A 9555-nucleotide genomic window follows, 5' to 3' on the forward strand; every position below is an offset into this window, starting at 1 on the left:
AACTCAGCCAGACGCCGCAGCATGATACCGTGGTCCACCGTATCAAAAGCCGCTGAGAGGTCCAAAAGAACTAGGACAGAGGAACAACCCCTGTCCCGGGCCCTCCAGAGATCATTCACCAATGTGACCAATGCCGTTTCCATGCTGTATCCCGGCCTGAAGCCCGACTGGAGCGGGTCTAGATAGACTGTTTCCTCCAAGCCCAGATAAATATGGTTTTGGCTTAGTATGTTCTTTGAATCATCCTGCTGAAATGGATAATATGAGTAAAAAATAAAAAGGCTAATCAATAAGTTATGGTATATAAACCAGAATGACTGTGCTCACAAGGCATAGTAAGCCAAAGCAAAATAAACCCTATTATCACCTAATGCAACATTTGGACCCAATCTCAGAAAAACATATTTTGTGTAATACATAAACCTAACCAATTGTGTCTCATGCTACAAATTATGGATTAGAATAGAGGTAGTCACCAACTTAACAAAAGTTTGTTTAGTGACATTCAAAGTTATAACAGCACTGAATAAAGTGATTTGTGACCTTTTTTCACACTTATGACAGTTGCAGCAATTCCACGGTCATGGAATTTGGATGCTTGGCAACTGGCATGTACATTTGGTGGTTGCAATGTCCTGGGATCATATGATCACCTTTTGTGACCTTCTGACAAGCAAAGTCAATGGGGAAGATGGATTCACTTAACAACCATCTTACCAACTTAACAACTGCAGTGATTCACTTAACAGACTAGGATAAGAATGGTAAAAAAAATGGGGCAAAACAAAGTTAACAACAATCTTACTTAGCAACAGACATTTTGCAATCTATTGTGGTCATACGTTAAGGACTATCTGTATTGTGTGAACTTACTTTTAATCTCCATTAATCTTTGTTTGATTCCTTGAAATGCTGAAAATTGTTATGTGACCTGTTTCTCTACCATAGCACCCCTGGCTGGGATAATTAGCATTTCTATATTATATCCACGTTTGTTGTGTATTAAAAATATTAAAATAGCTAAAGTTACAGTTATTATTTGCAAGGATTATGTCCAATTTCTAAATTGCAGGCACTTCCTAAGTATTATGTGTGGCATTTATTTGATAGGAAAAGGTTGATTAACTGGGAGATTTAACACCATGGACATAATTTTATTTATTTATTATTTACCTTCAAGTTAGTGTTGTCTTTTGACATATGTCTGGAGAGGTCACTAAGATCTCTTAGCAAAATTTTCAAAATAGCTTGCTACTGTCTGTTTCCTAAGGCTGAGAGAGAGGGACTGACCCAAGGGCACTTAGCTGGCTTCATGCCTAAGGCAGAATTTACAGTTTCACAGTTTCTGTCCTGATACTTTAACCACTGCACCGAACTGGCTGTCAGACATACTGTAACTTTAAGTCCTAGGAAAAAAAATCTGCACTGTTTTTACCACTGTTCCTCAACTCATTGAGAAAGAAATTGCTTTCATTTTTTCCCAAAAAGAGAAAGAATATTTCAACAGAATTCTCAGAAGCTGCCTGTAGGTGTCTTGCATTTACTTAAATTGTGAAGTAGCCCAAGCTTTTGTGAAAAGTGTCTTTTCATTTCTCTTATGGCCTGCAACGGTTCTGGGTTCCCTGCTTCAGTGTCATTCCATCAATGAGTCAGTCAGATAGTGGGTGTCAAACCCAATGATCAATTGTAATTTCTCAACAACAATAATGTTTCTCCCAGTCTATAAATGAAAAAAGTTTAGGTCATTTCTTGCTGAACTGGAGTTAAACTGTTATTTTCTCTTTGGTTCCAGCAGTAGCCATACTGTATATAAAGTCTGTGAACAATTGCATCATTGACCCTAAAGAAAAAGTCAGGGAACAATAGTGAGAATGGTCAGAGAGGTGCCTTATGGATGTTTCAGTCTGATGCAGATAAGATTCCTCTTGCACTACCATTCTGCTACTCATTCACTAAGGAACTAGACAAGTAACAAGTGGAGCATTAAAAATAAAACTCCTTAGCATATAAGGTTGCTGTAGTGGTATCATAGCATAACCGTAAAAGATGGGCCAGGTTCCCCATTTTGACTTCGTAACACTCCATTACACCTTTCACTGCAGATTGATGGCCATAGGAAAAGAAAGTGAAGGGGAAACAAATTCTAAATAAAAGCACTCTCCTCCAAGAACTCTAGCTAGAAATCCACGCCATTTGTGGTTTCTCCTTTATTGGAGATCATTCAAGCACAATCTGGAAAACTATTTTTCAGCTATTTTCTCCTTAAAGAATGGGTCTGGACTTGATAGCCTAAACTGCCTCTTCCAACTAAATGATGTTTGGAAAGGGAGGTTGGCATGCTGCAAAGTATCTTCTAGCATCATCATCATCATCATTTACAGAAATGCCTTGGGATTTACATAGGCTATAGAGTAAACTTAGAAAATGAAAGCTGGTGGGTAAGGGCAACAGTTTAGAGGTGGTTTGGAAATTGTGTTCATTGCTCAAACAAAGATCAGGTAAAGTATGGTATGGAAGACCCTATGAGCTTAAAGTGGATGGTGAAGAGCAGTCTGATTTCTAGTAAATTGATATGACTGCATGTACTCTGCATGGCAGCCATTTTGTGAATTGTCAAGGCCATTGTGGTTTTATGGGAACTTTTGCGACATACATGGGAGCTTTTACGACATACCATGGATTGTGTACATTCAGTACAACAAACCACAAGCACCTAATTGCATTTAACCACTACAAGAGAACATCTATAGGTCAAGATTGAACTGTGGGGTCCTTAGTGCTCTTTGACCTTGGCTGTTTTCTTGCAGATGTTCCATTACTCAACTAGATCACATCATCAGTGCTAGAAGGGGTTTGCTTTCTGTTTATAATACTGGTGGCTTGCCCTGTCGGTATTGCTGGACATGTTCTTGGTGGTTACTTGATTAGGGTGTTATTTACTGTTAGTTTATTTGTCTGAGTTGGAAGCTCCTTGATTATTTACTGCTTGATTATTGGTCTAGTATTAATGTTGGTGTTAATTTCTGTTTAACTGGGGTTAATTGCTGGCAAGAAGGTGTTTGGTCTTCAAACTATGGCTAGTCTGTCCATATATTGTGTAAGAAAACAACCAAGCTCAGAGCACACTAAGGACTCCACAAGTACATTTAAGCCCAGCATATTGTGTAAGCTCAATTATGTGGTTAGTTTGCAGCTCCATGTGTTATATGTGAATTCAGAAGAGTAGACTGCAAGAATCCTGTATACACTGTGAACTTTTCAGATGTAATAGCCTGCCTGGTTTGCTTTGGTATACAGAGGATGAGGAAGAGGAAGTACTCAGAATATTTTGACCAGCCAGAAGATGGCAAGATAAGAACTGGAAGGAGGCACCAGAAAGCAGCAAGAAACAGACACAGAACTGGAAGACATAAAAGAAGAATTTGGGACTAAAAACACTCCATGGGAAAATAGTAAAGCAAGGGTGTTTTGTTCACCTTTCTACACCTATTGTATGTCAAAGAAACTGCCAACAGAATTACACATTCTGTGAAGACAAAGCAGCACCATCAGCCAAAACATATGAGTCATTTAAAAAAAATACCTATAACAGCATGAACTCCATTCAGGTATTCACATGGTTACGTGCTGAGTAACTTCTTTAAGCAAAAAGAAAAACCAGAACTTTTGAAAAAGTGCTGTAGTTTACTGCTTTGGTTATTTGACTATAAAACCTTCTGTGTAGTCTGAGGTTTGTCTAGGAAAAATGCACTTTCCTGTCTTACTTGTTGCATGTCATCTTTTTATTTTTACCCAAAAGTAGTGGGAGTGTTATTTTTGTTCCTTGGGGGAGATGGGCAATTCAGAAATGTAAAATGTGAAATATAAATAAATAAAAAATAAAAATAAAGTGTTGTATTTCCTTCAAATATAATAGCAAGATTTTGAAGAGGAAGATTATCTGGACAATTATTAGATGACAGCAAAGACATATAGCAGTGGTGGCAAACCCTATGGCACGTGCGCCATCGCCCCAGCCCTGCCAGCAGCCCCCCCAGAGGACAGTCTCCACCGGGTGTGGCCCTCGCAAAGTAGCACAGCCAAGGACATGGCAGCTGGGCAGCAGGGATAAGACTCCTCCCTCGCATCCTGTCACACATAGATGATGCTGCAGGGTGCAGGTGGAGGGCGTGGCCACCATGGTGCTGCAGGGCCACCTGGGCAATCTGCGGCAAGACGTGGAGGCGGTAGGTGGCCCTGCGGGCGGGTAGAGTGTTGGGTAGGGTGGGCGGGATGGGGGCAGGGCAGAGCGGGCGGGGCAGGGGGCGGGCGGTTTTTGGGCACTCGGTGTCTAAAAGGTTCGCCATCAATGACATATAGCAACATCTAGTTTAATGTTGCCATCTACTGGACAGTAGGATATTTCCAGTCCAAATCTGATAGATTTACTATTGAAACAATCCCGTAATTTTCATCCTCATCTGAGATCATCATCTGATTTTTTTTATTATTATCAGGCAGAGGATTCTGGTTTAATGATACTGGGACACTAGTTCATTATGATTTCTGCTGATTACTTCTTTTCATTTATATGCATTTGACAATAGGTCCCATATTTAAAAGTTATGACTCCAGCCCAGTAATAAACACAAACAGGTGAAGGGTGCTTTGATTCAGTGAATAGGAAAACAGCACTGACAATTATATTGATCAAATGGCACAACAAAATAACTGGAATTCCCAGAGATAGTTGGATGGATATGTACATGTTTTAAATAAAGAAATCATGTTTATGATCTTGGAAGAAATAGCTATTTAGCTATTACAAAGATTTTTTTTTATCTTCCACAAACAGTAAAAAATTAATTACCTGGATGTCCATTTAGCGGATTTTTTTTTTGAAGCATAGATTAAAATACATAAAAATGCAAACAAGATAAATTGAAACCTAGATTTAATAGACATTCAGATTTAATGGGCACCCTGCCCTCCAGTATCTTATATCAATTTTTTTTCTGCAGTTTGCAGCCATTAGTAATTTTGCAAGACCTGCTGCCATTGATTGTTTTAAAATAAAATATCTAGATAAGGGTGCTTTGATGATGTCATAACAGATATTTCTACACAATTAAAAGAATTTGCAGAGAAGGGCAACTTTAGTCATAATACAATGACCTCCCTGGCCACAAACCCATGAAGAAGCAGAAAGTATAGTTCAGACTTCAAAACAGATTCTAGCAGAAAAAAATCCATTATTAGCATTATTAATTTATAGAGTAAATCCTAACCATGTTGCTACGTAGACTCTAACAAAAGCCACAGCTGAAGTTTTGGAAAAACATTTGTGTTCTGACTTGATTTCAAGTTTTAAAAGCAAAATAAACTACACATTCCTTTTTGATAATTAGCGTGGAGTGCATGCTTTGCCACATTTGCACCTTGGATCACAAGGAGAAAGAAAAAATAATCAGAACAACAATCAAGCAAGAACAGGCACCACAATCCTATATTGCAAAGACCATGAGAGGAATAATGAAGAGAAGACAAAGTCCCATGGGCATCTCTAAAGCCCCCTGTAGTGGCAATATGGTCTAGTGCAGGGGTAGGGAACCTTGGCTCTTTTATGACTTGTGGACTTCAACTCCCAGAATTCCTGAGTCAGCATGGCTATTTCAGGAATTCTGGGTACTGAGGTCACAAGTCATAAAAGAGCCAAGGTTCCTTACCCCTGGTCTAGTGGTTAAGGGACTAAGCTAGAAAGTAGGAAACTATGCATTCTAGTCCCACCTTAAGCAGGAAGCCAGCTAGGTGACCTTGGGCTACTCACTTTCTCTCAACCAAATCCAATTTACAGGGTTGTTGTTGTGGGAAAAATAGGAGGAAGGATTATGTATGTTCACACCTTGAGTTATTTATAAAAATAATAAAGTTGGAATAAAATAAATCTGTAACTCTGACTATTTTGTCAAAATAACGACAGAACATTACACCACTCTGTTCTATGATGATGTGCATATGATATCACAATGCCCAGGAAAAGAGATGGGGCTTTTGTTACAATAGTGTGATGTTGCTTTCTTCAAACGTAATGGTTCGGTGCCCTCTTTACCCCACCATCTTCTGGATGCTGCTGTCCTTATATTTATAGACATCTCCAGAAAGAGGGTGTGGGAAAAGTAATAATGGAGAAGATCTTAAAAAAGGACATAAACCACCTCCCAGAAATCAGCCCCAGCCCCTAGGCAGAGGCCAGCTTTTAGTAATGCAAATTCAATAATCTATTCAGGAAGCTAGAAATCAGGAAGACAAAGACACCAAAAATCTACATACCCCCACCCAAATTCTAAGGACAGGAGACATCTGTCTGGCTCTCCTCTTCAATAAACTACAACCTTCTTTTTAAAGCAGTCTCCATTTTGATTATTCCCAGCCTGGACTGGACCTGATGAAGATTTTTCCTTCAACAAGGGTCAAGTGAAATAAGTTTACCAAGAACCAAAACCCTAACAGCTGCAACATTTAACGTTAAATGCATATTTAGAAAGTAAGTAACATTAATAATTTTTATTGGGGAAGAATAATCTTTACATGCTATGAGATAATTTGTAATCTATTTATCTCAGCCTTCCAGGCTAATTAAACCACAACTTAAAATAATAAAACAAAGCCTCATAAGTCACTACTGGATTTTGAGTGATGCACAGATACATAAGATAGGGTACTATGAGATGAGTCAGTACCAAAATGCTCATTGGGCAGGTAAGGCAACCTGGAGTCTTAAAGCTATGACATTTATTGCTCCATAAACTTACGGGGACTTTATATTGCTGGGTACATGGAGATTTTTGTAAGTAGGACGTGCTGGATGGAGGAGTATATAATAAATAGGAGTTAGAAACACAGTTGAAAAATGGATCTTAGTCTTTGCCTTCCAAAAAGCTTCACCATCACTTCATGACAAGTAACATCATGCTTTTTTATTTGCTTCATCTCCAGCAATTCCAGATAGAAGCATGGAATCAGCAGCTGGGAAGAAACCTGGATAGCATAAACCAGGGTCCCCAACCTCTGGGTCACAGCATGCCAGAAACTGGGCTGTGCAAAGAAGCAAAGCCCATCCGTGGGATGCAGGCAGCACACGCAACCACACCCCCTCCAATCCATGGAAAAACTGCTGTCTATGGGACCAGTCCCTGGTGCCCGAAAGGTTGGGGGCCACTGGCATAAACTCAAACTATCTTTTCAGGCAATCTCTGTATGGCAGCCCCCAGTATGGGACAGAAATATCCATCAGATTATCAGGAAAATTCTTAAGTACCCTCTTGAATTTATCCAGATGCATCAGATCTCTCGGGCAAACCATCACAATGGGTCCATTGTCATGACAGAGATCCAGGGCACCCACAACCTCCAATTTGGCTAGCAACAGATCTCACTACAGCAAAAGGACATTTGTCAATATTCTTCAAATTCATATCAAATCTGATCCAGGGTCCAGCATGTGTTTGTCTTTTGAAGCTATAAACATTTGTAAACAAGTTCTTGGATACTTTGAGGGCAATGAAATTATGAGATAACCCAGGCTCCTCTCCCAGGGCATGGAGATGAAAGTCTTCTGAGAACAAAAGCCACAGGGACTCCAGCACTAGCCCTGAGATAACTTTCACTCAGAGTCCAAGACCCCAGATTCGGCTCCCAGTAGCTAGATTTGGAGCCATCGGGTTAGAAGAAGGAGCTTGTTTATGAATGGGTGAGTTTCCTTCTTTTATAAGAGTCTATCCAGAATCCCCTCTCTATCTCTATGTGAGCCACCTATATCTGTGTCCCTGATATTTTCCTCAATCCCAAAGACCCTATTTTGCCTCTGACATTTATCCATTTAAAATATTGACTTAGTGTTTGCATGAAAGTTTACAAATTTTGTTTTGTAAACTATGATTAAACATGTTGTGCAAACTCAGTAGTTATGGTTATTCAGTAAAGCAAGTTTAAATAGTCTATTCTATGTGTTCATGAACCAATAGCTCAGATGAGAACTGGATTTTATTCCATGAAAGTGTTGGTGTTCAAGATCTTTTAAAACTCACTGGATGGTAAAACAGATGTTCACATCTTAGTGATCTTGAATCTTATTCAACTGCATTTTAATTAACTTGAGAAGATCACAAGTAGTCCCCAGTGTACAGAGTGGGTTATAGAAAATAGCACCTATTGTTTATTCCAATATGGAAAATCAAATGCTGATTCTCATGTGAGGAAAGCAACACCTACTATTTATCAGTTAGTTGACTAGGGAGAAGCATCTAAACGCAGCAGGACTTAGAACAAACATGCACAAGAACAGACTCCAATACCTATGTATTTGTTTCACTCACACTTGTACTTTATTGCTAGCCTGAACATTTCAAAAGTGAAATGTGTTCTAAAGAGTTAGGTACTCTATTACCATTAAAGACTGGAATTTAAGTCCATGACCAACCATGGATTCTTATCAGTTAAGGCTATCTTTCAGATCAATTTACCTCGTTGGATTGTTAAGAAAATATAGTTGTAGAGATTTTATTACATTGTATTGAAGAGGAAAGAAGGAGTAGACATCTATCAAAAAGAAATTCATTTAAAAGTTTTAATTATATTAATGAAAATGCATAAACTGAATTTTTAAAGAAATCATGGGAAATAATATTCATTACAATGAATACATTAGAAAGTGGAAATAGCAAATTATATTAGAAAAATGGAATATGAGAGGTTCTTCTGCTTTCGAAAAAAAACATTCTAAGCAAATTAATTGAAAAGATTATCTTGGCCACATTGAATTTTCCTGAGGATAAACATTATATAGGTTAGATTTGCTTCTCGTTCAACAAGTGTTTCTTAAAGACAGAAAAACAAGCTTTGAAAAGGGAAAATCTGATTCACCATTTCCATGTGATTGTTGTCCCTCTCAGAGAATTCTGAACAGTTAATAATGCAGAAATGATGAATTGGGAGATTAAAACCTTCTTTTAATTTAGAAAACATCCAGCAGTTTATTTCTAGTGAACAATTCAAGATAGACATACCTCTAGCAAAGCAATTCTATTCATATTTCCTCAGGAGAAAGAGTCACATGCATAAAAAAGATTGCCTAATATTTTAAAATCATATTTGATGATTATTCTATATATACAGATTTTCCTCATAAACAACTTGAAACAGATTGCCAGAATATATAAAATATATTCTAAGATATTCCTTATAGCAGTCCGGGGTAGAAAAGTCTTAACTTGGTCATATAATCATGGCAGTATAGATACAGATACAGACAGTATCTCATTACCCATTTACTGCTCCCCAGAAGCCCATCAGCACCACTACCAATTTAGCCGTAAATGTTGGCTTTTTATTTTCATTTGGGGAGTTTAAGGAACTTGGAATCCCCCCCCTTTGGGGTGAGAATTCTCACTCTGAAAAGCTAAGGCACTCGTCTTGCTTCTTATCTCTCAAACAAAAGCCTGCCTGTTACTGTGAAGTCATAATGTCACTGGCCATAGCTTCTGCTTTCTTCAGGCAAAGTGCAACACCTAAAAAAAA

Source organism: Protobothrops mucrosquamatus, unplaced genomic scaffold (assembly GCF_001527695.2).
Source record: "Protobothrops mucrosquamatus isolate PMUCROS unplaced genomic scaffold, P.Mucros_1.0 scaffold45, whole genome shotgun sequence".
In the NCBI taxonomy this organism is placed as follows: Eukaryota; Metazoa; Chordata; class Lepidosauria; order Squamata; family Viperidae; genus Protobothrops; species Protobothrops mucrosquamatus.